This window comes from Lytechinus variegatus, chromosome 8, assembly GCF_018143015.1.
Source record: "Lytechinus variegatus isolate NC3 chromosome 8, Lvar_3.0, whole genome shotgun sequence".
In the NCBI taxonomy this organism is placed as follows: domain Eukaryota; kingdom Metazoa; phylum Echinodermata; class Echinoidea; order Temnopleuroida; family Toxopneustidae; genus Lytechinus; species Lytechinus variegatus.
This window is the reverse complement of record NC_054747.1, coordinates 1,807,075-1,821,245: the sequence shown is the minus strand read 5'-3', so window position 1 is coordinate 1,821,245 and position 14,171 is coordinate 1,807,075. Positions and strand designations below refer to the sequence as shown.

The 14,171-nt window shown below is 39.7% G+C and overlaps 13 non-coding genes across 13 annotated transcripts; all 13 read right to left on the bottom strand.

Annotated features, from left to right (window-relative positions):
• Positions 1–750: 750 nt before the first annotated feature.
• LOC121420873 lies at positions 751–942 on the bottom strand. Its single transcript, XR_005970864.1, has one exon. It is a non-coding gene; the product is annotated as a U2 spliceosomal RNA (small nuclear RNA).
• An 850-nt stretch (positions 943–1,792) lies between these two features.
• Positions 1,793–1,984, bottom strand: LOC121420893. The gene has a single exon (XR_005970882.1). It is a non-coding gene; the product is annotated as a U2 spliceosomal RNA (small nuclear RNA).
• Positions 1,985–2,836: 852 nt separating this feature from the next.
• Positions 2,837–3,028, bottom strand: LOC121420892. Its single transcript, XR_005970881.1, has one exon. It is a non-coding gene; the product is annotated as a U2 spliceosomal RNA (small nuclear RNA).
• Positions 3,029–3,879: 851 nt separating this feature from the next.
• LOC121420872 lies at positions 3,880–4,071 on the bottom strand. Its single transcript, XR_005970863.1, has one exon. It is a non-coding gene; the product is annotated as a U2 spliceosomal RNA (small nuclear RNA).
• An 853-nt stretch (positions 4,072–4,924) lies between these two features.
• Positions 4,925–5,115, bottom strand: LOC121420903. The gene has a single exon (XR_005970892.1). It is a non-coding gene; the product is annotated as a U2 spliceosomal RNA (small nuclear RNA).
• An 850-nt stretch (positions 5,116–5,965) lies between these two features.
• On the bottom strand, positions 5,966–6,157 carry LOC121420871. Its single transcript, XR_005970862.1, has one exon. It is a non-coding gene; the product is annotated as a U2 spliceosomal RNA (small nuclear RNA).
• Positions 6,158–7,007: 850 nt separating this feature from the next.
• Positions 7,008–7,199, bottom strand: LOC121420891. Its single transcript, XR_005970880.1, has one exon. It is a non-coding gene; the product is annotated as a U2 spliceosomal RNA (small nuclear RNA).
• Positions 7,200–8,048: 849 nt separating this feature from the next.
• On the bottom strand, positions 8,049–8,240 carry LOC121420917. Its single transcript, XR_005970905.1, has one exon. It is a non-coding gene; the product is annotated as a U2 spliceosomal RNA (small nuclear RNA).
• An 853-nt stretch (positions 8,241–9,093) lies between these two features.
• Positions 9,094–9,285, bottom strand: LOC121420905. Its single transcript, XR_005970894.1, has one exon. It is a non-coding gene; the product is annotated as a U2 spliceosomal RNA (small nuclear RNA).
• Positions 9,286–10,137: 852 nt separating this feature from the next.
• On the bottom strand, positions 10,138–10,329 carry LOC121420894. The gene has a single exon (XR_005970883.1). It is a non-coding gene; the product is annotated as a U2 spliceosomal RNA (small nuclear RNA).
• Positions 10,330–11,180: 851 nt separating this feature from the next.
• On the bottom strand, positions 11,181–11,372 carry LOC121420882. Its single transcript, XR_005970872.1, has one exon. It is a non-coding gene; the product is annotated as a U2 spliceosomal RNA (small nuclear RNA).
• Positions 11,373–12,225: 853 nt separating this feature from the next.
• Positions 12,226–12,416, bottom strand: LOC121420902. The gene has a single exon (XR_005970891.1). It is a non-coding gene; the product is annotated as a U2 spliceosomal RNA (small nuclear RNA).
• Positions 12,417–13,274: 858 nt separating this feature from the next.
• LOC121420870 lies at positions 13,275–13,466 on the bottom strand. The gene has a single exon (XR_005970861.1). It is a non-coding gene; the product is annotated as a U2 spliceosomal RNA (small nuclear RNA).
• Positions 13,467–14,171: the final 705 nt, after the last annotated feature.

Sequence of the window (14,171 nt, the reverse complement as noted above, 5' to 3'; positions counted from 1 at the left end):
TAAAAGGACGATAGTTATCGGACGAAGATATTAACACATTCCGGCGAGCTATTGTCTCTAACAAACCTGGGCAAAAACAATGACCAACCGTTCTTTATAGAAATGATATCAAGCTTCAAAAGTTAAAAAGTATCTCTTTGGCAAGGCCTTTCTGGACGACGTACATTGTCAACCAGGTACAGGGTAGATACGGGGTAAATGACAATTTCATTCATTCATTCCAAAGATTTTTAAATTTGATACAGCTGATTGACCAAAGGGTATGCATTCGATTCACCGTCCAACAGTGATTCCAGAAAGGACAATCACAGAACCTCCTTCGTCCAAATTGCTAAGAAATATCGCTTAACTTTTAAGAACTATTTGACTGGCGAAAGAGTGCCCGCCTCTACTGAAAAAGTCGGTCGTTTGCGGGAAGTCCCCTGAAAATTGAGAAAAATCACCGGTGGAATCGATTACAAGCGCGAGAAGCACACGACTTTCTCAGTACAAATAGAAACAGTGAAACAGGTAGTGGATAATGATTTGTTTAATGATTTATTCAATTTCTTTTCGAGAAAGACAAATGGCTGATGCTTGAATATAACGTTGAATGTAATGTTCAAATTACAATGAAACAAAGAGCCTCGACACCACCCCCCCCCCCATAAAAAAAGAAAGAAATACGAACGAAAAATAAGGCAAGAGAATACAGCGTAATTCAGGTGAAACAAAAGTAACATTCTTTCTTTGGTATTTTATTAACCCCTTGAGGGGTGGGCCGATCCCGGAGGTACTGCAATACCGGGCCAACCCGTGGCCAGGACGGAGCAAGCCCCTATTCCATGGCCTAAGTTCAAAAATCAGTTTAATATACAAGCGACTCGGTGAGTCGCGTTTCAGATATTAAGCTGAAAAGAACAGATACTACACATGATCTTAGCCAAAAGGCCGAGAAGCGATACCGAGTTGACGTTTTCTGAAACATGTATACTTTAAATTTTAATAAAGAAAAACAGTGAGGCATTTCAAAGAGTTTAACCTTATAACAACCTCAATATCTTTTAAAAGGACGATAGTTATCGGACGAAGATATTAACACATTCCGGCGAGCTATTGTCTCTAACAAACCTGGGCAAAAACAATGACCAACCGTTCTTTATAGAAATGATATCAAGCTTCAAAAGTTAAAAAGTATCCCTTTGGCAAGGCCTTCTGGACGACGTACATTGTCAACCAGGTACAGGGTAGATACGGGGTAAATGACAATTTCATTCATTCATTCCAAAGATTTTTAAATTTGATACAGCTGATTGACCAAAGGGTATGCATTCGATTCACCGTCCAACAGTGATTCCAGAAAGGACAATCACAGAACCTCCTTCGTCCAAATTGCTAAGAAATATCGCTTAACTTTTAAGAACTATTTGACTGGCGAAAGAGTGCCCGCCTCTACTGAAAAAGTCGGTCGTTTACGGAAGTCCCCTGAAAATTGAGAAAAATCACCGGTGGAATCGATTACAAGCGCGAGAAGCACACGACTTTCTCAGTACAAATAGAAACAGTGAAACAGGTAGTGGATAATGATTTGTTTAATGATTTATTCAATTTCTTTTCGAGAAAGACAAATGGCTGATGCTTGAATATAACGTTGAATGTAATGTTCAAATTACAATGAAACAAAGAGCCTCGACACCACCCCCCCCCCCCATAAAAAAAGAAAGAAATACGAACGAAAAATAAGGCAAGAGAATACAGCGTAATTCAGGTGAAACAAAAGTAACATTCTTTCTTTGGTATTTTATTAACCCCTTGAGGGTGGGCCGATCCCGGAGGTACTGCAATACCGGGCCAACCCGTGGCCAGGACGGAGCAAGCCCCTATTCCATGGCCTAAGTTCAAAAATCAGTTTAATATACAAGCGACTCGGTGAGTCGCGTTTCAGATATTAAGCTGAAAAGAACAGATACTACACATGATCTTAGCCAAAAGGCCGAGAAGCGATACCGAGTTGACGTTTTCTGAAACATGTATACTTTAAATTTTAATAAAGAAAAACAGTGAGGCATTTCAAAGAGTTTAACCTTATAACAACCTCAATATCTTTTAAAAGGACGATAGTTATCGGACGAAGATATTAACACATTCCGGCGAGCTATTGTCTCTAACAAACCTGGGCAAAAACAATGACCAACCGTTCTTTATAGAAATGATATCAAGCATCAAAAGTTAAAAAGTATCTCTTTGGCAAGGCCTTTCTGGACGACGTACATTGTCAACCAGGTACAGGGTAGATACGGGGTAAATGACAATTTCATTCATTCATTCCAAAGATTTTTAAATTTGATACAGCTGATTGACCAAAGGGTATGCATTCGATTCACCGTCCAACAGTGATTCCAGAAAGGACAATCACAGAACCTCCTTCGTCCAAATTGCTAAGAAATATCGCTTAACTTTTAAGAACTATTTGACTGGCGAAAGAGTGCCCGCCTCTACTGAAAAAGTCGGTCGTTTGCGGGAAGTCCCCTGAAAATTGAGAAAAATCACCGGTGGAATCGATTACAAGCGCGAGAAGCACACGACTTTCTCAGTACAAATAGAAACAGTGAAACAGGTAGTGGATAATGATTTGTTTAATGATTTATTCAATTTCTTTTCGAGAAAGACAAATGGCTGATGCTTGAATATAACGTTGAATGTAATGTTCAAATTACAATGAAACAAAGAGCCTCGACACCCCCCCCCCCCCCCATAAAAAAAGAAAGAAATACGAACGAAAAATAAGGCAAGAGAATACAGCGTAATTCAGGTGAAACAAAAGTAACATTCTTTCTTTGGTATTTTATTAACCCCTTGAGGGTGGGCCGATCCCGGAGGTACTGCAATACCGGGCCAACCCGTGGCCAGGACGGAGCAAGCCCCTATTCCATGGCCTAAGTTCAAAAATCAGTTTAATATACAAGCGACTCGGTGAGTCGCGTTTCAGATATTAAGCTGAAAAGAACAGATACTACACATGATCTTAGCCAAAAGGCCGAGAAGCGATACCGAGTTGACGTTTTCTGAAACATGTATACTTTAAATTTTAATAAAGAAAAACAGTGAGGCATTTCAAAGAGTTTAACCTTATAACAACCTCAATATCTTTTAAAAGGACGATAGTTATCGGACGAAGATATTAACACATTCCGGCGAGCTATTGTCTCTAACAAACCTGGGCAAAAACAATGACCAACCGTTCTTTATAGAAATGATATCAAGCATCAAAAGTTAAAAAGTATCTCTTTGGCAAGGCCTTTCTGGACGACGTACATTGTCAACCAGGTACAGGGTAGATACGGGGTAAATGACAATTTCATTCATTCATTCCAAAGATTTTTAAATTTGATACAGCTGATTGACCAAAGGGTATGCATTCGATTCACCGTCCAACAGTGATTCCAGAAAGGACAATCACAGAACCTCCTTCGTCCAAATTGCTAAGAAATATCGCTTAACTTTTAAGAACTATTTGACTGGCGAAAGAGTGCCCGCCTCTACTGAAAAAGTCGGTCGTTTGCGGGAAGTCCCCTGAAAATTGAGAAAAATCACCGGTGGAATCGATTACAAGCGCGAGAAGCACACGACTTTCTCAGTACAAATAGAAACAGTGAAACAGGTAGTGGATAATGATTTGTTTAATGATTTATTCAATTTCTTTTCGAGAAAGACAAATGGCTGATGCTTGAATATAACGTTGAATGTAATGTTCAAATTACAATGAAACAAAGAGCCTCGACACCACCCCCCCCCCATAAAAAAAGAAAGAAATACGAACGAAAAATAAGGCAAGAGAATACAGCGTAATTCAGGTGAAACAAAAGTAACATTCTTTCTTTGGTATTTTATTAACCCCTTGAGGGGTGGGCCGATCCCGGAGGTACTGCAATACCGGGCCAACCCGTGGCCAGGACGGAGCAAGCCCCTATTCCATGGCCTAAGTTCAAAAATCAGTTTAATATACAAGCGACTCGGTGAGTCGCGTTTCAGATATTAAGCTGAAAAGAACAGATACTACACATGATCTTAGCCAAAAGGCCGAGAAGCGATACCGAGTTGACGTTTTCTGAAACATGTATACTTTAAATTTTAATAAAGAAAAACAGTGAGGCATTTCAAAGAGTTTAACCTTATAACAACCTCAATATCTTTTAAAAGGACGATAGTTATCGGACGAAGATATTAACACATTCCGGCGAGCTATTGTCTCTAACAAACCTGGGCAAAAACAATGACCAACCGTTCTTTATAGAAATGATATCAAGCATCAAAAGTTAAAAAGTATCTCTTTGGCAAGGCCTTTCTGGACGACGTACATTGTCAACCAGGTACAGGGTAGATACGGGGTAAATGACAATTTCATTCATTCATTCCAAAGATTTTTAAATTTGATACAGCTGATTGACCAAAGGGTATGCATTCGATTCACCGTCCAACAGTGATTCCAGAAAGGACAATCACAGAACCTCCTTCGTCCAAATTGCTAAGAAATATCGCTTAACTTTTAAGAACTATTTGACTGGCGAAAGAGTGCCCGCCTCTACTGAAAAAGTCGGTCGTTTGCGGGAAGTCCCCTGAAAATTGAGAAAAATCACCGGTGGAATCGATTACAAGCGCGAGAAGCACACGACTTTCTCAGTACAAATAGAAACAGTGAAACAGGTAGTGGATAATGATTTGTTTAATGATTTATTCAATTTCTTTTCGAGAAAGACAAATGGCTGATGCTTGAATATAACGTTGAATGTAATGTTCAAATTACAATGAAACAAAGAGCCTCGACCCCACCCCCCCCCCCCATAAAAAAAGAAAGAAATACGAACGAAAAATAAGGCAAGAGAATACAGCGTAATTCAGGTGAAACAAAAGTAACATTCTTTCTTTGGTATTTTATTAACCCCTTGAGGGGTGGGCCGATCCCGGAGGTACTGCAATACCGGCCAACCCGTGGCCAGGACGGAGCAAGCCCCTATTCCATGGCCTAAGTTCAAAAATCAGTTTAATATACAAGCGACTCGGTGAGTCGCGTTTCAGATATTAAGCTGAAAAGAACAGATACTACACATGATCTTAGCCAAAAGGCCGAGAAGCGATACCGAGTTGACGTTTTCTGAAACATGTATACTTTAAATTTTAATAAAGAAAAACAGTGAGGCATTTCAAAGAGTTTAACCTTATAACAACCTCAATATCTTTTAAAAGGACGATAGTTATCGGACGAAGATATTAACACATTCCGGCGAGCTATTGTCTCTAACAAACCTGGGCAAAAACAATGACCAACCGTTCTTTATAGAAATGATATCAAGCATCAAAAGTTAAAAAGTATCTCTTTGGCAAGGCCTTTCTGGACGACGTACATTGTCAACCAGGTACAGGGTAGATACGGGGTAAATGACAATTTCATTCATTCATTCCAAAGATTTTTAAATTTGATACAGCTGATTGACCAAAGGGTATGCATTCGATTCACCGTCCAACAGTGATTCCAGAAAGGACAATCACAGAACCTCCTTCGTCCAAATTGCTAAGAAATATCGCTTAACTTTTAAGAACTATTTGACTGGCGAAAGAGTGCCCGCCTCTACTGAAAAAGTCGGTCGTTTGCGGGAAGTCCCCTGAAAATTGAGAAAAATCACCGGTGGAATCGATTACAAGCGCGAGAAGCACACGACTTTCTCAGTACAAATAGAAACAGTGAAACAGGTAGTGGATAATGATTTGTTTAATGATTTATTCAATTTCTTTTCGAGAAAGACAAATGGCTGATGCTTGAATATAACGTTGAATGTAATGTTCAAATTACAATGAAACAAAGAGCCTCGACACCACCCCCCCCCCATAAAAAAAGAAGAAATACGAACGAAAAATAAGGCAAGAGAATACAGCGTAATTCAGGTGAAACAAAAGTAACATTCTTTCTTTGGTATTTTATTAACCCCTTGAGGGGTGGGCCGATCCCGGAGGTACTGCAATACCGGGCCAACCCGTGGCCAGGACGGAGCAAGCCCCTATTCCATGGCCTAAGTTCAAAAATCAGTTTAATATACAAGCGACTCGGTGAGTCGCGTTTCAGATATTAAGCTGAAAAGAACAGATACTACACATGATCTTAGCCAAAAGGCCGAGAAGCGATACCGAGTTGACGTTTTCTGAAACATGTATACTTTAAATTTTAATAAAGAAAAACAGTGAGGCATTTCAAAGAGTTTAACCTTATAACAACCTCAATATCTTTTAAAAGGACGATAGTTATCGGACGAAGATATTAACACATTCCGGCGAGCTATTGTCTCTAACAAACCTGGGCAAAAACAATGACCAACCGTTCTTTATAGAAATGATATCAAGCATCAAATGTTAAAAAGTATCTCTTTGGCAAGGCCTTCTGGACGACGTACATTGTCAACCAGGTACAGGGTAGATACGGGTAAATGACAATTTCATTCATTCATTCCAAAGATTTTTAAATTTGATACAGCTGATTGACCAAAGGGTATGCATTCGATTCACCGTCCAACAGTGATTCCAGAAAGGACAATCACAGAACCTCCTTCGTCCAAATTGCTAAGAAATATCGCTTAACTTTTAAGAACTATTTGACTGGCGAAAGAGTGCCCGCCTCTACTGAAAAAGTCGGTCGTTTGCGGGAAGTCCCCTGAAAATTGAGAAAAATCACCGGTGGAATCGATTACAAGCGCGAGAAGCACACGACTTTCTCAGTACAAATAGAAACAGTGAAACAGGTAGTGGATAATGATTTGTTTAATGATTTATTCAATTTCTTTTCGAGAAAGACAAATGGCTGATGCTTGAATATAACGTTGAATGTAATGTTCAAATTACAATGAAACAAAGAGCCTCGACCCCCCCCCCCCCCCCCATAAAAAAAGAAAGAAATACGAACGAAAAATAAGGCAAGAGAATACAGCGTAATTCAGGTGAAACAAAAGTAACATTCTTTCTTTGGTATTTTATTAACCCCTTGAGGGTGGGCCGATCCCGGAGGTACTGCAATACCGGGCCAACCCGTGGCCAGGACGGAGCAAGCCCCTATTCCATGGCCTAAGTTCAAAAATCAGTTTAATATACAAGCGACTCGGTGAGTCGCGTTTCAGATATTAAGCTGAAAAGAACAGATACTACACATGATCTTAGCCAAAAGGCCGAGAAGCGATACCGAGTTGACGTTTTCTGAAACATGTATACTTTAAATTTCAATAAAGAAAAACAGTGAGGCATTTCAAAGAGTTTAACCTTATAACAACCTCAATATCTTTTAAAAGGACGATAGTTATCGGACGAAGATATTAACACATTCCGGCGAGCTATTGTCTCTAACAAACCTGGGCAAAAACAATGACCAACCGTTCTTTATAGAAATGATATCAAGCATCAAAAGTTAAAAAGTATCTCTTTGGCAAGGCCTTCTGGACGACGTACATTGTCAACCAGGTACAGGGTAGATACGGGGTAAATGACAATTTCATTCATTCATTCCAAAGATTTTTAAATTTGATACAGCTGATTGACCAAAGGGTATGCATTCGATTCACCGTCCAACAGTGATTCCAGAAAGGACAATCACAGAACCTCCTTCGTCCAAATTGCTAAGAAATATCGCTTAACTTTTAAGAACTATTTGACTGGCGAAAGAGTGCCCGCCTCTACTGAAAAAGTCGGTCGTTTGCGGGAAGTCCCCTGAAAATTGAGAAAAATCACCGGTGGAATCGATTACAAGCGCGAGAAGCACACGACTTTCTCAGTACAAATAGAAACAGTGAAACAGGAGTGGATAATGATTTGTTTAATGATTTATTCAATTTCTTTTCGAGAAAGACAAATGGCTGATGCTTGAATATAACGTTGAATGTAATGTTCAAATTACAATGAAACAAAGAGCCTCGACACCCCCCCCCCCCCCATAAAAAAAAAAGAAATACGAACAAAAAATAAGGCAAGAGAATACAGCGTAATTCAGGTGAAACAAAAGTAACATTCTTTCTTTGGTATTTTATTAACCCCTTGAGGGGTGGGCCGATCCCGGAGGTACTGCAATACCGGGCCAACCCGTGGCCAGGACGGAGCAAGCCCCTATTCCATGGCCTAAGTTCAAAAATCAGTTTAATATACAAGCGACTCGGTGAGTCGCGTTTCAGATATTAAGCTGAAAAGAACAGATACTACACATGATCTTAGCCAAAAGGCCGAGAAGCGATACCGAGTTGACGTTTTCTGAAACATGTATACTTTAAATTTTAATAAAGAAAAACAGTGAGGCATTTCAAAGAGTTTAACCTTATAACAACCTCAATATCTTTTAAAAGGACGATAGTTATCGGACGAAGATATTAACACATTCCGGCGAGCTATTGTCTCTAACAAACCTGGGCAAAAACAATGACCAACCGTTCTTTATAGAAATGATATCAAGCATCAAAAGTTAAAAAGTATCCCTTTGGCAAGGCCTTTCTGGACGACGTACATTGTCAACCAGGTACAGGGTAGATACGGGGTAAATGACAATTTCATTCATTCATTCCAAAGATTTTTAAATTTGATACAGCTGATTGACCAAAGGGTATGCATTCGATTCACCGTCCAACAGTGATTCCAGAAAGGACAATCACAGAACCTCCTTCGTCCAAATTGCTAAGAAATATCGCTTAACTTTTAAGAACTATTTGACTGGCGAAAGAGTGCCCGCCTCTACTGAAAAAGTCGGTCGTTTGCGGGAAGTCCCCTGAAAATTGAGAAAAATCACCGGTGGAATCGATTACAAGCGCGAGAAGCACACGACTTTCTCAGTACAAATAGAAACAGTGAAACAGGTAGTGGATAATGATTTGTTTAATGATTTATTCAATTTCTTTTCGAGAAAGACAAATGGCTGATGCTTGAATATAACGTTGAATGTAATGTTCAAATTACAATGAAACAAAGAGCCTCGACCCCACCCCCCCCCCCCATAAAAAAAGAAAGAAATACGAACGAAAAATAAGGCAAGAGAATACAGCGTAATTCAGGTGAAACAAAAGTAACATTCTTTCTTTGGTATTTTATTAACCCCTTGAGGGGTGGGCCGATCCCGGAGGTACTGCAATACCGGGCCAACCCGTGGCCAGGACGGAGCAAGCCCCTATTCCATGGCCTAAGTTCAAAAATCAGTTTAATATACAAGCGACTCGGTGAGTCGCGTTTCAGATATTAAGCTGAAAAGAACAGATACTACACATGATCTTAGCCAAAAGGCCGAGAAGCGATACCGAGTTGACGTTTTCTGAAACATGTATACTTTAAATTTTAATAAAGAAAAACAGTGAGGCATTTCAAAGAGTTTAACCTTATAACAACCTCAATATCTTTTAAAAGGACGATAGTTATCGGACGAAGATATTAACACATTCCGGCGAGCTATTGTCTCTAACAAACCTGGGCAAAAACAATGACCAACCGTTCTTTATAGAAATGATATCAAGCATCAAAAGTTAAAAAGTATCCCTTTGGCAAGGCCTTTCTGGACGACGTACATTGTCAACCAGGTACAGGGTAGATACGGGGTAAATGACAATTTCATTCATTCATTCCAAAGATTTTTAAATTTGATACAGCTGATTGACCAAAGGGTATGCATTCGATTCACCGTCCAACAGTGATTCCAGAAAGGACAATCACAGAACCTCCTTCGTCCAAATTGCTAAGAAATATCGCTTAACTTTTAAGAACTATTTGACTGGCGAAAGAGTGCCCGCCTCTACTGAAAAAGTCGGTCGTTTGCGGGAAGTCCCCTGAAAATTGAGAAAAATCACCGGTGGAATCGATTACAAGCGCGAGAAGCACACGACTTTCTCAGTACAAATAGAAACAGTGAAACAGGTAGTGGATAATGATTTGTTTAATGATTTATTCAATTTCTTTTCGAGAAAGACAAATGGCTGATGCTTGAATATAACGTTGAATGTAATGTTCAAATTACAATGAAACAAAGAGCCTCGACCCCACCCCCCCCCCCATAAAAAAAGAAAGAAATACGAACGAAAAATAAGGCAAGAGAATACAGCGTAATTCAGGTGAAACAAAAGTAACATTCTTTCTTTGGTATTTTATTAACCCCTTGAGGGGTGGGCCGATCCCGGAGGTACTGCAATACCGGGCCAACCCGTGGCCAGGACGGAGCAAGCCCCTATTCCATGGCCTAAGTTCAAAAATCAGTTTAATATACAAGCGACTCGGTGAGTCGCGTTTCAGATATTAAGCTGAAAAGAACAGATACTACACATGATCTTAGCCAAAAGGCCGAGAAGCGATACCGAGTTGACGTTTTCTGAAACATGTATACTTTAAATTTTAATAAAGAAAAACAGTGAGGCATTTCAAAGAGTTTAACCTTATAACAACCTCAATATCTTTTAAAAGGACGATAGTTATCGGACGAAGATATTAACACATTCCGGCGAGCTATTGTCTCTAACAAACCTGGGCAAAAACAATGACCAACCGTTCTTTATAGAAATGATATCAAGCATCAAAAGTTAAAAAGTATCTCTTTGGCAAGGCCTTTCTGGACGACGTACATTGTCAACCAGGTACAGGGTAGATACGGGGTAAATGACAATTTCATTCATTCATTCCAAAGATTTTTAAATTTGATACAGCTGATTGACCAAAGGGTATGCATTCGATTCACCGTCCAACAGTGATTCCAGAAAGGACAATCACAGAACCTCCTTCGTCCAAATTGCTAAGAAATATCGCTTAACTTTTAAGAACTATTTGACTGGCGAAAGAGTGCCCGCCTCTACTGAAAAAGTCGGTCGTTTGCGGGAAGTCCCCTGAAAATTGAGAAAAATCACCGGTGGAATCGATTACAAGCGCGAGAAGCACACGACTTTCTCAGTACAAATAGAAACAGTGAAACAGGTAGTGGATAATGATTTGTTTAATGATTTATTCAATTTCTTTTCGAGAAAGACAAATGGCTGATGCTTGAATATAACGTTGAATGTAATGTTCAAATTACAATGAAACAAAGAGCCTCGACACCACCCCCCCCCCATAAAAAAAGAAAGAAATACGAACGAAAAATAAGGCAAGAGAATACAGCGTAATTCAGGTGAAACAAAAGTAACATTCTTTCTTTGGTATTTTATTAACCCCTTGAGGGGTGGGCCGATCCCGGAGGTACTGCAATACCGGGCCAACCCGTGGCCAGGACGGAGCAAGCCCCTATTCCATGGCCTAAGTTCAAAAATCAGTTTAATATACAAGCGACTCGGTGAGTCGCGTTTCAGATATTAAGCTGAAAAGAACAGATACTACACATGATCTTAGCCAAAAGGCCGAGAAGCGATACCGAGTTGACGTTTTCTGAAACATGTATACTTTAAATTTTAATAAAGAAAAACAGTGAGGCATTTCAAAGAGTTTAACCTTATAACAACCTCAATATCTTTTAAAAGGACGATAGTTATCGGACGAAGATATTAACACATTCCGGCGAGCTATTGTCTCTAACAAACCTGGGCAAAAACAATGACCAACCGTTCTTTATAGAAATGATATCAAGCATCAAAAGTTAAAAAGTATCCCTTTGGCAAGGCCTTCTGGACGACGTACATTGTCAGCCAGGTACAGGTAGATACGGGGTAAATGACAATTTCATTCATTCATTCCAAAGATTTTTAAATTTGATACAGCTGATTGACCAAAGGGTATGCATTCGATTCACCGTCCAACAGTGATTCCAGAAAGGACAATCACAGAACCTCCTTCGTCCAAATTGCTAAGAAATATCGCTTAACTTTTAAGAACTATTTGACTGGCGAAAGAGTGCCCGCCTCTACTGAAAAAGTCGGTCGTTTGCGGGAAGTCCCCTGAAAATTGAGAAAAATCACCGGTGGAATCGATTACAAGCGCGAGAAGCACACGACTTTCTCAGTACAAATAGAAACAGTGAAACAGGTAGTGGATAATGATTTGTTTAATGATTTATTCAATTTCTTTTCGAGAAAGACAAATGGCTGATGCTTGAATATAACGTTGAATGTAATGTTCAAATTACAATGAAACAAAGAGCCTCGACCCCACCCCCCCCCCCCCCATAAAAAAAGAAAGAAATACGAACGAAAAATAAGGCAAGAGAATACAGCGTAATTCAGGTGAAACAAAAGTAACATTCTTTCTTTGGTATTTTATTAACCCCTTGAGGGGTGGGCCGATCCCGGAGGTACTGCAATACCGGCCAACCCGTGGCCAGGACGGAGCAAGCCCCTATTCCATGGCCTAAGTTCAAAAATCAGTTTAATATACAAGCGACTCGGTGAGTCGCGTTTCAGATATTAAGCTGAAAAGAACAGATACTACACATGATCTTAGCCAAAAGGCCGAGAAGCGATACCGAGTTGACGTTTTCTGAAACATGTATACTTTAAATTTTAATAAAGAAAAACAGTGAGGCATTTCAAAGAGTTTAACCTTATAACAACCTCAATATCTTTTAAAAGGACGATAGTTATCGGACGAAGATATTAACACATTCCGGCGAGCTATTGTCTCTAACAAACCTGGGCAAAAACAATGACCAACCGTTCTTTATAGAAATGATATCAAGCTTCAAAAGTTAAAAAGTATCCCTTTGGCAAGGCCTTTCTGGACGACGTACATTGTCAACCAGGTACAGGGTAGATACGGGGTAAATGACAATTTCATTCATTCATTCCAAAGATTTTTAAATTTGATACAGCTGATTGACCAAAGGGTATGCATTCGATTCACCGTCCAACAGTGATTCCAGAAAGGACAATCACAGAACCTCCTTCGTCCAAATTGCTAAGAAATATCGCTTAACTTTTAAGAACTATTTGACTGGCGAAAGAGTGCCCGCCTCTACTGAAAAAGTCGGTCGTTTGCGGGAAGTCCCCTGAAAATTGAGAAAAATCACCGGTGGAATCGATTACAAGCGCGAGAAGCACACGACTTTCTCAGTACAAATAGAAACAGTGAAACAGGTAGTGGATAATGATTTGTTTAATGATTTATTCAATTTCTTTTCGAGAAAGACAAATGGCTGATGCTTGAATATAACGTTGAATGTAATGTTCAAATTACAATGAAACAAAGAGCCTCGACCCCACCCCCCCCCCCCCCCCCATAAAAAAAGAAAGAAATACGAACGAAAAATAAGGCAAGAGAATACAGCGTAATTCAGGTGAAACAAAAGTAACATTCTTTCTTTGGTATTTTATTAACCCCTTGAGGGGTGGGCCGATCCCGGAGGTACTGCAATACCGGGCCAACCCGTGGCCAGGACGGAGCAAGCCCCTATTCCATGGCCTAAGTTCAAAAATCAGTTTAATATACAAGCGACTCGGTGAGTCGCGTTTCAGATATTAAGCTGAAAAGAACAGATACTACACATGATCTTAGCCAAAAGGCCGAGAAGCGATACCGAGTTGACGTTTTCTGAAACATGTATACTTTAAATTTTAATAAAGAAAAACAGTGAGGCATTTCAAAGAGTTTAACCTTATAACAACCTCAATATCTTTTAAAAGGACGATAGTTATCGGACGAAGATATTAACACATTCCGGCGAGCTATTGTCTCTAACAAACCTGGGCAAAAACAATGACCAACCGTTCTTTATAGAAATGATATCAAGCATCAAAAGTTAAAAAGTATCCCTTTGGCAAGGCCTTCTGGACGACGTACATTGTCAACCAGGTACAGGGTAGATACGGGGTAAATGACAATTTCATTCATTCATTCCAAAGATTTTTAAATTTGATACAGCTGATTGACCAAAGGGTATGCATTCGATTCACCGTCCAACAGTGATTCCAGAAAGGACAATCACAGAACCTCCTTCGTCCAAATTGCTAAGAAATATCGCTTAACTTTTAAGAACTATTTGACTGGCGAAAGAGTGCCCGCCTCTACTGAAAAAGTCGGTCGTTTGCGGGAAGTCCCCTGAAAATTGAGAAAAATCACCGGTGGAATCGATTACAAGCGCGAGAAGCACACGACTTTCTCAGTACAAATAGAAACAGTGAAACAGGTAGTGGATAATGATTTGTTTAATGATTTATTCAATTTCTTTTCGAGAAAGACAAATGGCTGATGCTTGAATATAACGTTGAATTTAATGTTCA